This window comes from Xiphias gladius, chromosome 11, assembly GCF_016859285.1.
Source record: "Xiphias gladius isolate SHS-SW01 ecotype Sanya breed wild chromosome 11, ASM1685928v1, whole genome shotgun sequence".
NCBI lineage: Eukaryota > Metazoa > Chordata > Actinopteri > Istiophoriformes > Xiphiidae > Xiphias > Xiphias gladius.
In genome coordinates, this window is record NC_053410.1 from 24,765,305 (window position 1) to 24,779,638 (window position 14,334).

General features: G+C 39.1%; 1 long non-coding RNA gene across 2 annotated transcripts; it reads left to right on the forward strand.

Moving 5' to 3' along the window:
* The first annotated feature begins 6,619 nt into the window (after window positions 1-6,619).
* On the forward strand, window positions 6,620-9,968 carry LOC120796594. 2 transcript variants are annotated; one of them, XR_005708398.1, is made up of 4 exons: window positions 6,620-6,707; window positions 7,174-7,212; window positions 7,381-7,475; window positions 9,613-9,968. It is a non-coding gene; the product is annotated as an uncharacterized LOC120796594 (long non-coding RNA). The 2 variants fall into 2 exon arrangements; XR_005708397.1 differs by lacking the exon at window positions 6,620-6,707 and adding an exon at window positions 6,714-6,990.
* The last annotated feature ends 4,366 nt before the right edge of the window (window positions 9,969-14,334 follow it).

Here is a 14,334-nt window from a genome sequence, read left to right on the forward strand (position 1 = left end):
TGATCTGTGAGTAGAGACGCTAAGCCTCCATTAAAGGCAACAAAAGGAAAGCATCATGCTTCATCAACAGGAGAGGCTAAGGGGTGAAATGTGAGATCACAGACAGATTGTTATTAAGGACGTCATGTGACATCCTCGCAGAGGCACACACTCGTCATGTTTGCACTCAAGCACACAATGACAGCAGCACACACGCCGAAAAGCGGATGTGTGCTGCCCTCACACTTTAACACAGAGGGAGAGGAGGGGAGGGAGAGAGAGAGAGAAAAGATTATAATGAAAGATTAAGAGGGGGGGGGTGAGAACAAGAAGGGAGAGCTCCTTTAATAAATCAGAAAAAAATGCAGCTCCCGTTTGTTTGGCGATGGACTCAGGCTGAGCTTTTATGAGTGTGCTGCAATCCTGCGGCACGCCTCATGAATACCAAATCTTTACTGCTAACGTTACGTTACTGTTTGGTGAATATGGATTCAGTGGGAAATGAAAAAAAAAAAAAATTCTCACTTACCTTTAATGGTATCTAGCCTTGTACAGAATTGTATATGTTTGGGTGTTGTGATATGCATCTCTGAGATTTATGCCTCCACCCAAATTTTTTTTACGCACGCATTAGTTATTCTTAACTTCTGGAACTTTAATTCTACACTACATTGTTGAATAGCGGTGTAGTGATTGTAAAGCTCTCCTTTGTGTAGAACTGTTTTTCCTACTTACAGTAAATTCACAAATAATTCAGACTCCTTTGCATTTTTCACATTTTGTTACAGCCTTATGCTAAAATTGTCTGAATTCACTTTTTCTCCCATCATTCTACATTTAATACCCCATAATGGCAAAGCAAAAAACAGACCTTTAGAAAATGTTTGCTAATTTATTTAAAAGGAAAACTGAACTATCACATTGACATGTGTGTGGCCATATGGATACGTGTATGTATATATATACATATACATACATAGATACGTATATATACACACATACATATATATATATATAATTATTTTTTAATATATATATTTACAGTCGAGACTTCTTGGGTTTGACGCAACAAGCATCAAACCCAAGAATTCCCTGCATTTTGGGATTTTCTGTCATTCTTCTCTGCAGATCCTCTCAAGGTCTTTCAGGTTTGATGGGGACTGGCGGCGGACAGCCATTTTCAGGTCTCTCCAGGGATATGCGATTGGGTTCAAGTCAAAGCTCTGGCTGGGCCACTTAAGGACATTAACAGAATTTGTCCCTAAGCCACTCTTGCGTTGTCTTAACCTTGGGTTCATTGTCCTGTTGGACGGTGAACCTTCGGCCCAGTCTGAGGTCCTGAGAGCCCTGGACCAGGTTTTCATTAAGGATACCGCTGTACCTGGCTCCGTGCAGCTTTCCCTCAACCCTGACCAGTCTACCTGTCCCTGCCTCTTAAAAACACCCTCGCAGCATGATGCTGCCACCACCATGCTTCACCGTTGGGTTGGTATTGGGCAGATGATGAGCATGACGCTTAGAATTGAGGCCAAACAGATCAATCTTGGTTTCAACAGACCAGACAAGCTTGTTTCTCACAGTCTGAGAGTCCTTTAGGTGTTTTTTTTGCAATCTCCAAGCAGGTTTTAATGTGTCCTTCACTGAGGAGAGGCTTCCGCCTGGCCGCCCTGCGATGAAGCCCAGATTGCTGGAGTGATGCAGTAATGGTTGTCCTTCTGGAAGTTTCTCCCATTTCCACGTAGGATCTCTGCAGCTCAGCTACAGTAACCATCTGGTTCTTGGTTGCTTCTCCTCCCAACGCCTTTCTCCTCTGATTGCTCTCTTTGGCCATGTGGCCAGCTCTAGGAAGAGTCCTGGTTGGCTCAAACTTTATGGGGGCCACTGTGCTCTTCAGAACCTTCAATGCAACAGATTTATAGCCTTCCCCTGATCTGTGCCTCGACACAATTCTGTCTCTGAGCTCTGCGGTCAGTTCCTTCGACCTCATGGCTTGGTTGTAGCTCTAATTTGTATTGTAAGCTGTGAGACCTTCTTTAGACAGATGTTATCGCTTTGTCATTGGGGTGTTGAATGTACTTTGACGAGGGAAAAAATTAATTTAAACGATTAGAGCACAAGGCTCCAACATAACAAAATGTGAAAAAGTGAAGGGGTCTGAATACTTTCTGAATGCACTGTATACAAAACATAACTATGTGCCCCAAACTTTTTGAGTAATATGTATCTGAGCAAAGATGGATATATTGCATCTATTCGCTAACTGTATATACTAACTGATGCTTGGTTGTCAGATGTTTTGTATTGAAATATTGTATGTAAGTAATTTGGGGGAATAATGTGTATATGCTAAATGTAATTGTAAAAGGGCTCAATTTGAGACCCGCAACTGTGTTAAATTTGGTGAAGACTACATACAAATATACCTGATTATAATGGTCATGTGATACACCAAAGTTGTGCTGTAAAATAAAAGTAATCAATTTAGGCAATGCAGGTGCCTTTTTAAAGAATTGTATGCACCCAAATAAAAAAGAAAATAAATGTCTATAAAATTCAACGGCCAAATCACTTTCCAGAGAGATTGTCCCTTTAAGTCTGGTTAAGCCACAGAATACAAGATTCAGCCACAACATTATAACCGGTAACTTGTTTTAATTTTGTGGGTGATCGGTGTTTGGTGTCAACAGTTTTCATAGGGGCTATTTCTTTGGCAGAAAGCAGCAGGACTGGACACGACTAAACAAACTCTTTTTTTAACTTAGCACATGCATAGACAAGCAGCTGCGATGCAATTAGCATTGTTTATATATATATATATTATATATATATAATATAATATATGTATATATTGTTCATATACTTACGTACTCACGTACTTTATGTGTACGTGAAAAATTAAAAAGTATACCCAGTAGGGAAAGATCAAGGGCCAATCATCCCAACATTGAAGTATCTTCCTTTAGAATGTCTGATTTTGCACAATGTCAGAACAACCAAACAGAGTAGTATTTATATATATAGTACTTAGTGGTAGAGGTTACTCTGTTGTTAATGTTGAGAATGCAGAAAATACTGCAGCAGCATCATCATAGATTCTTTTCTCTTGAAAACTTTCTGCCATTGTTGTTGTTATTATATCTTGCAGAGAAGTGGCATTAATTTCTGAGGATGCATATAACAAATGTTCCAAATGATTGCAGGTTACATGGGGTGACCATCATTGACACAAATGTGTAGTTAAAAGCAAGTAAGTCCAAAGCTTAAGGCTGCATTAATAAATACTTGTCTATTAAAAATGGATTAAATGATTGCTTGCAATGTGAAAGGAGTCTCTGATAGTAACAAACCCACAGAGAAAAATTGCCTGACACTTCAGTTTCCCTCAGCTTTACTGTCTTTTAGCATCTTTCAGTTCATTTTTTTTGGTTTTATGGCCCACAACTTTACTGTTTTGGTTCAGTGTCACCAATCTAATTTTTAAGCAGTAGAAGGCAGATGTTTTTAGTGAAAAAGCTCAGATAAACCCACTGTACGCTACCTGTCAGCCCCAAAGAGCAGAAGGATAAAGTTAGCAACTAGCTGGTGAACATGGTGGCGCATTTAGCGGCTAAAGAGCCAGATAACAGACACCAAAACAGAGCTGAAAGGAGAAATCCAACGGGTTACCAGAAAAATGACTCCAACTGTTTGCTAACACATTTAAAAAATGATCATATTTCATTGTTCTGCTGTGTCCTGCTTAATATGAGAAATATATGTTTTTCTTTTCTTTGATAATTTGAGTTAGCTGGCCCTTTAAAATAAATACTACTTTCATTTTTATTTTCTGTCAGAAGTTGGACATGGACCCATGCACACCAAATTACCTTGGCTTACTCAGACAGTTTAACACCTAGAGTTTGGAGCGAAAATTAGCGCAACATATTTTGTTATTTACGCAAATGATACAGATTACAGTAGCTAATGTCTTGTAATTGCTGAAAATGTGTGCTGTTCAAGTAGATAGGCAAGAAGACTCAAAGAATTGCAAGTATTTTCTGTCCATCTCATTTGGTCATTCAATACAGTGTCATCTCTGTGACAGTGGAAAAGCCTTTACAACAGCATATGGGCTACATTTTTTGTACCATACCATAACTGTTATGAGGAAGAAATCTTCACTATATCAGTGATGCCTGGGTGTCTGATGTACATGTTCTAAGTAATAAAATGATATCACCGATGAGAAATCACTGCACACTTAAAGCAATATACTGTATGTGTGTTCATTGTTCAGAGTAGTTAAGTGCTGTTAAATGATTAAGTTCTATTCTGTTGAAGAAAAAAAAATAAGCTAAAGCCTATTACTTGATGAATCAGTGTTCCATCCATGTATGATTTTGAGTACTGAGCAGATGCAGTATACACACACGAACACACACACACACACACACACACACACACACACACACACACACACTCACACGCGCACACACGATCTTGTGCTTGTACTTTGTGCAGCAGAGTGATTGAGATTGCCCTTGCAGAGGTCCAAACCTTGTTTTAGGTTCAGCCCATGCTGACAGAGGAGGAGAGCAGAGGCAGAGAGTGATATACTTCATCCTGGCTCTCATTAGACGACTCGGGATACACGTCAAACTGCAATTTGTTTCCCTTGCATCCAATAAACAGCTCATTCGCTGGTCAATCAGTCAACCCAGCAGCTAGTCAGATTAAACCCAGCAGAGGTTGACAAAATGATGAGAAAGAGGGTTAGAGGAGAAACAGGGAGAGGACAACTGAGACAAAGAAACAATGAAAAATAGTACGTGTGAAATATCTGTATTGTCTTTTCACATAAATACACGTCACCTGCTCAGTGATGTGCTCAATGACTACAGCAGCTTTTGAAGATTGGTCCTATTTACTCAATAAGTGCTGAGAACACCACCTGGTGGATCATATGCTGTAGTGTTTCATAGTAACACCTAAGAACACAATATGGCATGATATTGTGTGTAATGACAGGAGTTCAGGCAACTTTATCTGAAATGAGAACATTTCTAGCAGATATGGATTCAGAATCATTTGAAATGGTATGTGGGTAAATCTTTTTTTTTTTCTCATAGGACATTCAGCAGCGTCCATTTTCTTTATAGTAAGTGAAAGCAGAAGGCACTAGTAGTAAGACTAGACACAGCTAAAAATCACTGCGTAGTTGCTGTCTACCTGAAATTGTTCCAGAAATATACAGGAGTAGCTCCTGTATATTTAATGAGGCCCCTAAGGATGGCAGTGTTGGTGATTCTCGTGAAGAAGTTTCACACAGTTTTCTTTTATTTGACTTTTTCTTGCTGTTCAGACGAATACATCAAACAAACAAGCTCTTATTCTTGCTGTCAGAGGTCATGTCATGTCATGTGTGGAACATGTCCCCGTACACGTACCCCCAATTGCAGTATGTACAGAGATGCCTGCCTGTCCACGTACGTCCGAGGGTATGCGGAAACCGTATATTAGCCTTAAAAATGCATGATATGTGAGAAAGGAAGTTATTTGCATGATGAGGATGTGGAACATTCAGTTGTGTTTGTCATACCAGTGTAGTGTGGAAGGTGCACCTATCAATGTGGGTCTCAGCATGTGTGTAATTGAGTGTTTGTAGAGGTGTGTGAAGGAGGGAAACTATACATTTGTGTGTCTTTGTATGTTCATGTGTATAATTTTATTTTACTCTGTTGTGTGTGTCAGTGTGTGTGTGTGTGTGTGTGTGTGTGTGTGTGTGTGTGTGTGTGTGTGTGTGTGTGTGTGAGTGTGTGAGAGACGGCTTTTGTCCTTGTCAGAACACCTGCTGTCTCCTCCCTTCCTCTCTCTCCTCCTTTCTTTCTTCCAACACTTCATCATTTCACTCACACTCACACACACAACGTTTGTGCAGCTATCCTTGGTAGGACATTGCATTGGCTTCCATTCATTGTGGACAGCCTAACCCAGACCCAAATCCTAACGTTAACCGTAACTAATTCATGCCTAACCCTAACCTTAACTTAACCATACCCAGAGACACACACACACATCCTTGTTTTACTATATTTGCGGGCAGCAGTCATTGAACTTACCTTTGCCCCTTACCCTAACCTTAACCATCGCAACTACGTGCTTAACCCCAAGTTTTACCCTGACCTAACCCACACCTAGTTTTAACCTTAACCCTTAAACCAAGTCTTAACCCTCAGGCAGGCATTTAAATGTGTGGGGTCCGGCATTTTGGTCCCCACAAAGCTGTCGGACCCCGCAAGTATAGTGGGCTCCCGGTTTTCAGACCCCAAGAATATAGTAAAACCAGCCTACACACACAAATAAACCACCTCTTTCTCCCATTTCGCTTCGTTTTCTATTCTTGTGCCAACTTCTTTCAGTGTTCTGCCTTTCTCCCACTCTCCCTCTGTCTCTCTTTTTCTCCTCCACTCCTCCATACATCCTTTCATCTCTCCCTCCCTCTCTCATTACATTAATTAGATCCAGCAGATGAACATCGTCAAGTCTGTTGGGGAGGAGGCTAAGCCTCGGTGATGCAATAAGGCTCATTTGCATCGGCAAAGTTAATTGCGGGAGCGGAGCAGGTGTATGGCAATAATGATCATCACACATGACACTCACCTGTGACCGGCTGCGTACGAGACACACACAAACACACACACATACACACACACACACACACACAGGCAAGCAGCCACGTGCTCAGCAATGTGCGTATGAGGTTTTAACATCAACACACACGTACCAGGAAACGCGAGACATCTCCAAACAACTCAGTGCTCATTCACAGGCATACGCATGTCACCTCTTGTCATCTCTTGTCACCAAGTTTTTATTTCCTAACTGATACCCAAATTCTTTTGAGTAATTTTTACTAGAAGATGGCCACAGATATTCATATTCCAATGATACTCAGTAGGAAAGTGAAATATCAGTAAAATATGAGGAGCAAATTGATATGAATTGAAAAATAGTGGATAAAAGTCTGGCAGGGTGCGTCTGTGTGTGTGTGTGTGTGTGTGTGTGTGTGTGTGTGTGTGTGTGTGTGTGTGTGTGTGTGTGTGTGTGTTGTAAAATGTGGCAGCAGAGACATAAACAAGGTGCTGTTGAAAAGAGATCAAAAACATGAAAAACAACTGCAGAAAATAACTGAAATACTGTGTTTTTTTTGTGCAGCAAAATCCCAGAGATCTGCTAGGATAAAAGTGAGATAAGGTAAGATGAAAGTGCTGGTGATATGTTACGATTTAAATTTTGTCATTTTGTCACTTCTTCAGAACCCCAACATTACTGATGAATGAAAAAAAGTGCCGCTGCAAAAGGTAAATATGTTGTTCAAATTAAATTAATTTGAAATTTCATCAATGTGTCTTTTTGAAATAGGTGCTTGAAGCTTCGTGACATGGTAACTGCTGGCAGGGCTAGTTGAGGAACTACTGAAACTGGCGAGGCACAGGTGCAGTGGTGCATATATGCAGGTATACGGCGCGTACCCACCTCCGGGCGGGGGGGATTTACTGTATTCCTACCTAAAATAGCTACAGATTTGTATCAGTGCACATCTTGCAGACTACAGGGGTTACAGTCTTTCATGTAAAGTAATCGGTGGTGTTTACTGCAAAACTGTTTGAGATGACTTTGTAACCCTTTCTGGATTTATGCAAATCAACGATTCTTGATTGTAAGTCTTCTCACATCAGCAGATGTTTCTTTTGAATAGCAAACTCGGAGAGATTGAGTGTTTCTAACCCACACCTCCAATCGTGTCTCACTGACTGAACTCCATCTTTCCTAACCACTGACTCCTTTTAGCTTTTGTTGATGACATTAGCCGAGGGGGTTCACATAAATTTTTCCAACTACATTGTAAGTATTTGAATGATGTATTCAATACGTACAAGAATAAGACAATGATTTGAGTATTATTGTTATAACTATAAATTAGATGAAGATCTGACGTCTTTTAAGACAAATTTATACATAAATGCAGGTAATTCTAAAAGGTTAAACTTATTTTTCTTTGCCACTGTATATTATATTATTGAATTATTATGACTGATAGAGTAATGTGAAAATGGCATTTTACTTTTGTAGTTGGTCGAGTTGGAGCTAGTTTTAACTATTGTATATACTGTTGGGCAGCGTAATCCATAGTAGTATGTAATATTTTATAAGCGCATAATTTCCTCGGTATGAAAAGGGTTATTTTTAAGAAGAAAATACTAACAAATGCTGTCATATAAATTATGTGGACTAAAAAGTACAATATTTCGTTCGTTGTTTCCCTCTTTGTTGTTGCGAAGCAGGAGTATAAAGTTGGCCAAACTGGAAACAATCATGTAAAGCGCAAGTACCTTCAACTTACACTGATCAGCCACAACATTAAAACCAGTAGCCAGCTTTCATGTTGAGGCTTGTGTGATTGGGCCTCAACACTGACCGCACAATTAGTAATTTGTCTCTGAGAGGGCAATGCAAGACATGGCTGGATCATAGATGTAGGGACCAGTCAGATAGCCCCTGCTCTTCTCTGTGTCTTCTTTGTGTGTTTAAACATGATGGCTTAAGGTACAGTCACACTACACTTCTGGCCTGTCTCCCACTGACTTGAATCAAAGTCAGTACGTGTAACAAATAAAAAATAAATAAAAAAACGTGTCTCCTCAGAGTGAAAATTTCACTTTTTTTCAACTTTGCCTTCTAAATAAGCACAGTCAGCAATAGAAACTGTAATTCACTTTGTTTGGAAATGGAGAAGTCAGTGCTGTAAAAATGTGCCATCACCTTATTTAGCACAGTGTTGTACTACCAAACTACAAATTGCAGCATTGCAATTGACCAAAAAGAGGTCAATGTACTTTAATATTTGAAAAGAATGTTAAACTAACTAACAGACTATGGTGCAATACATGCAACAGACATCAATCAAACTGTGACTTTGGAATGCCACTGCAAATTAAACTTAACACAAGAGAAAGCAAAATGTTTTTCCAATGGTTCAGCAAAGCAGTCCCAACTGTCTCCATTAAGACTGTGTGATCCAGTCAAAAGTTTTGAAACAAGCTTGAGTTGAGTTTTGTTGAATTGCTGTTTCCACGGTCAAAAAAATGTTCAATTTCAAGTTTCCCATTTTTATAACATCTAAGCTCCTCCATCTCCTTTGTGCGCTGCACTGTGGGACAATAGTGGTTGGATATATGGTACACACGGATATCAAAACATGCTTGGGTAATGAGTATATTTTTTGGCACTTTTCCAGTGTGGACACAGTAGATATTAACAACCTGCTTCGAACTAGTATGTTGTTTGAATCTGGGAAACAGCTAACATGTTTTTCAGCAGAAAAAAAAATGGTTCTATAGATCAGTGCACACTTATGTGGAAGAATGAGACAAGCTTCATGTCTGTGAAAATTAGTCAAATGGGGTCAAGAAAAGTGTCGGTAAATCTAGTTAAGCTGTTTCAGCCGTCTTTGCCTTCATTTGGATGTGACATGATCCGTATCCTTCACTGGGAATACTCTTTTTTCTGGAACCTATTACAAACGTTCTTCTCTGCGTGTTTACATTAACTCTGTGGCCTGCTTATTTCCTTACTTTATTCCTGTTTTTCCAGGTGATCACCTGAAGTCGTAAGGTTGAATTATAATTGGGTGAAATAAACCCTCATGCCTGCAGAGAGTTCCAGTCTGCTGCCGCCTGCTCAACATCAAGCATTCCTGACAAGAAAGGAAATTTGACGGGTTTATCATCACCGTCTGACCTGAATAATTTATAGACCTTGTAGTGAGGATCACACCTATGTGTTGCCAGGTTGAGGGCTTGGTGATGTGGCTGACACTTGTGCGTTGCCAGGTTGGGTGGACAGGGTAGTGGGGATGGTTGCACCCTCACCAAAAGTGTAAGATGGATTTCACTGTGCATATTTAACACATTCAAAAAAAATTAAATTATCGGATGAATGCAATTTAATGATGCTAACATTCCTACTGTCTTGATTATGTTATTTGAACAGCAAATACATTTGACTGAGACTCTTAATTTTAATACTTAAATACAATTGATTTGGTTTCTGTTAAATGAAATTGTTTTTATTTAGTTAGTTCAGTTATATGCATTGTCATTTAATGAACATTAGTCAGACTGTTTAGTAAAACAAAACCCAACCTTGCTGCCTGAACCAGTAGAGGTTTTATCTGTTTTATAATATAAGTCTAGTTGAATGAACTAATAGAATTTTTGATAGCTTTTCTAATACCAGTCTTGTTGTTTTTCATTTAATGCTGCTTTCATTGCTAGTACTAAAAAGCATTTGTTCCGATTAAATTACCGAAGGTCCACTAACTTACAAAAACAATTTTATATTTAATTTGTTTTCTGGCATTAACAATAGATACCTGCCAAGATACTCAATATCCTTTTCAGTGCATGAAATGAACTCACAGGCACACATAGCTAAAACTAGTGCAGTCTAATCCAGCAGCCTGTCATAAATTCTACATTCTTGAACGTTGTAATGTTCAGTTTTTGTTTTAGAAAGGTGTTGATTCAAGTGAATGATCATGATGGAGGATGTAGTTTGTGTTGCAGTTGAATTACTTTATACTGAGAGTGTTAATATTTGGTCAATCCTCTATAGAAAAATTGGTTGAACAAAATATTGGAAACACCTCTTTCAACCTGTTTCAACAAAAATGGAATATTGTAACCTTCATAAAAGGTTCAAACGTGACTGCACCACTCACTTTAACGCTCTTGTGGAAACATACAAGAGGTGAAAGGGTGTGTTACTGCTCAAGCTGTTAAATATCCATTGTGAAAACACTGCATGTATATTACCAAGTTAAAAGTCTTACTGCTCCATCCACACAAATGTGTGGGATAGAAAACTTAAGAAAAATTAACAAATAGTACTTGGTTTGGTGGAAAAACACAAAATGTGTCTGGGATAGAGACAAATACTTCAGGATATATGCATGATTTTTACATGGATGTTAACCAGTCTTTTTCAAATTCACTCACACCAACAGCTTTTTCAGGAAGTGGTCTTTTGATGGACACCTCTTTCCATTCTGATCAAGAGTCCAAGATGTCCAGGAGACCAATGTGCTCTGGGTCACGTATTCAAAAATTATCATTTTATGAAGAAAAGATGGGAAAATGAAGACGTAAGAGCATCGGGTGGATGTAAGTGATGTGAAGAAGTAATACAGATGCATTCATAATTAAAATGGTAAAAAAAAAAAAAAAAGGAAATAAAAGTGCTTGGATATCCCAGTGAGAACTGCTGTATTCACTGTGAGAGTAATGATGGAAGAAGAGACAAAACACGTGGCCAGAAGAGACATAAACGAGCTACAGACCTCAGCTGCTGAGAGTGAAGGTGCATCAGTTAGTTACACCAAGAGCTTTGCATGAAACTGGACAGTGGGAGTGTGGCTACAAAGGCACCGCCCCCAGAGCGGAACTGAGTGACATCCAAGATGTTGGAGAGGGATTTGTTGTTGAAAACAATACCTCCTCAAGAACACTACCAGGTACTGTGAAATACGGTTGATGCAATATCAAATGTGGATACAGTTTATTTAGCAGAGCCATGGCATGTTGCTTAAAGTGAAGAAGAAAGGAACAAAATCAAAGAAGCCACCACAAGAGAATCTTAGTCTTTCAGCAGGACAGTATTTCTTTCAACCAAGAACATAACGGTGCTTTTTTGGGACTGATCTACAGTTACTTATTGCTACTATAACAATTAGAGGAAAGAAACCCTCAGCAGCTTTGTTAGCAAGTTTTAATTTGCATTGTTCTTGCACATAGTTATAGTATACATTGTAACACTGACAGTAACATTGACTTTGGGCTAGGAAGACTAAAAACAAGCTGGTTCAATATTTGAAACCTTGTCTCATCCATGTGTCCCAACACAACAATGTACCACAGTGTGCAAAGTATATGCTGGTTTTCACTCTTCCCAAAATATTTCACTCTGTCTATAGATTAGGAAATCAGTTTTTGGCTCCGTGAAAATCTGCACACTCTTTAGACGGTGTGGCACATTTACCCACCACGCAGTGATGGGTAAATGATGTAGGGATAAAATGGGAAACACTGCATCAGGGTTTCTCTACTAGAGAACTGTAACCTCACATTTATCAAAAAAATCCCTTTAAAGTCAATACAAATCTGAGAGGTGAGCACCATGATATATCTTAATTTGTTTGCCAGTTGCCCCAGTTTCGCATCGCAAGTACCAGTTTATCGCAGGAAAATTGTAGACAGCAGAGATATATTGGATATTGTACATGAACTCATTAATGAGTCCATGAAATCAGAACAAAATCACAACAATATACAATAAATTCAGGAGGAAATGTTAAAGTGAAAGCCAATATTGGTTTATCACCATTAAACTGCACATAGCAAACTTGACATTACTGCTGAATGAATAGCTAAGTAAATGTGAAAATAATATCAGTCAGGTCACTGAAATAAATATCAGTGTCAGGTCCAATCAAAAAAAAACATTTTGAAGCTTCAAAAAAAAAAACATTTTTTTTTACTTTATAAGTGCTAATGCGAATCGAGTAGCCTACTGAACTGGGACTGATTTTTTTCTCTTAAGCTCTTCTGGCTGAAGATTGTCTCAGATACTTTTCACTGTGGGGGAACGGTTGATGTTCAGCGATGTGTTCATTGAACTTCTACACAGTGAATGTGAACTCAAACTGCTGTAATCGGGCCCAGCGAGTTCAAGAGCATTGCCAAACTGTGGCTCAGTTGAAAAGACTTGAAAGTAATTTAAACCAGTGATATTCAGAGACAAAACTTTTAAAATAATCAAGAATTTGGTGTGTGTTTGTCAGAGCAACAGCACTTCTGGCTCTGGAAGCTGGGGATCATGATGAATATACACCGTTTGGTCATATTTCATTTCAGTGTGCATTCGGAGCTCCAGTCAGGCACTGAACGAATCGGTGAACAAATCTTTTGAACAAATCTTTTGAATGAACTGATCTTAGTTAGTCGGAACACTGAAAAAAACTGCTATGAACATCGCTGCTCTGCGTGTGGAGGAGCTGAGCCCCACCTTTTGTCAAACCGTTGAACAACGACACAGAGAGCAGAGAGGACAAGCTGCGTGCACTGTAAACACCAAAACCATATTTTCCTAACAGCTAATCTCACTCACTGGTGTCTTCAAGTGGTGTCTCCGGCTCCTTACAAATTTAGACTCGGTTTAGAAATGGCAGCCACATATGCGAACATGGAGCATGCACAAAAGTTAGTTATGTCTGAAAGAGTGTTTTGAAATATCTTGTTCTCGCGGGTCCAACATATGTTCATTCCATTCAACAGAATCTTCTTTGAGTCATGTCCAGTAAACATGAATAATCATTTCATGAACATAAATCCAATCAATTCTTTTAATAATAACATTTGTAGTTTGCTACTGAAGCACATGCCCTGGTGGATTTTTTTTTGACAGCGCTGCTGGATTCAACCCTACTCCAAGCCATATTTAGACGCACTGAGGTGTGAATATCACACACACTTACGAACCTGAGTTTATACTCTAACCGGAACTGGGGGCAGAGAAAAACATGTCTATGTCCGTGCTAATTCTAACATTCTGGGCATCAGTCTGCACTAAGCAGAGTTTTCTGTAACTGAAAACTGACCTTTTCAAAAAATGGTCTCTGCTGGTCACATGTTGACATAGAAATCTGAGCTTTTCAGAAACGTTAAAGAAGGATTGGCAATCTTTACAGACGTTGACAAGGACTTTATGAAGCAGCATGGAGCCAGCTTGCTTTCACCTCAAACTCTGTGTAATTGCTCTGTGAGTGTATTGCAGCTAATGTCATTAGATCGATGCGCCAGTATAAAACTGATTTTATCAAAGGTCTCGCAGCAGACAAAAAATAATGTTAGCCTTGTTTAGCAGAGACTCAAATCACAAAATTATATTGAGGAATAGTCTGACAACTGAAACAGAACTCCTGAATTATGAGTGAAATTACAGTGAAGTACAAATAAGTAATTGCAGAGTTGGAGATGACATATATAAGAGCTATGAACTCCTATAAGGAAGTGGAGTTTTGAGGCCATTTTCTGTCAAAGTATACATCCAACATTACTTCTCACCAGAAGATAGCTGTAATGCAGCATCTTGTTGTTTAGAAACTGAGGAGCTGTTTTTCTGTTGTGTTTTTACTTCAGTGTGGACTGCGAACACTCAGAAACTTACGACTAAAACTTACTACTTGTGTGGACAGAACCCCTAAACTGTATTTTCAAAAGCAGGACACTTGATGATATGGAGTAGACTGCCAGAGTT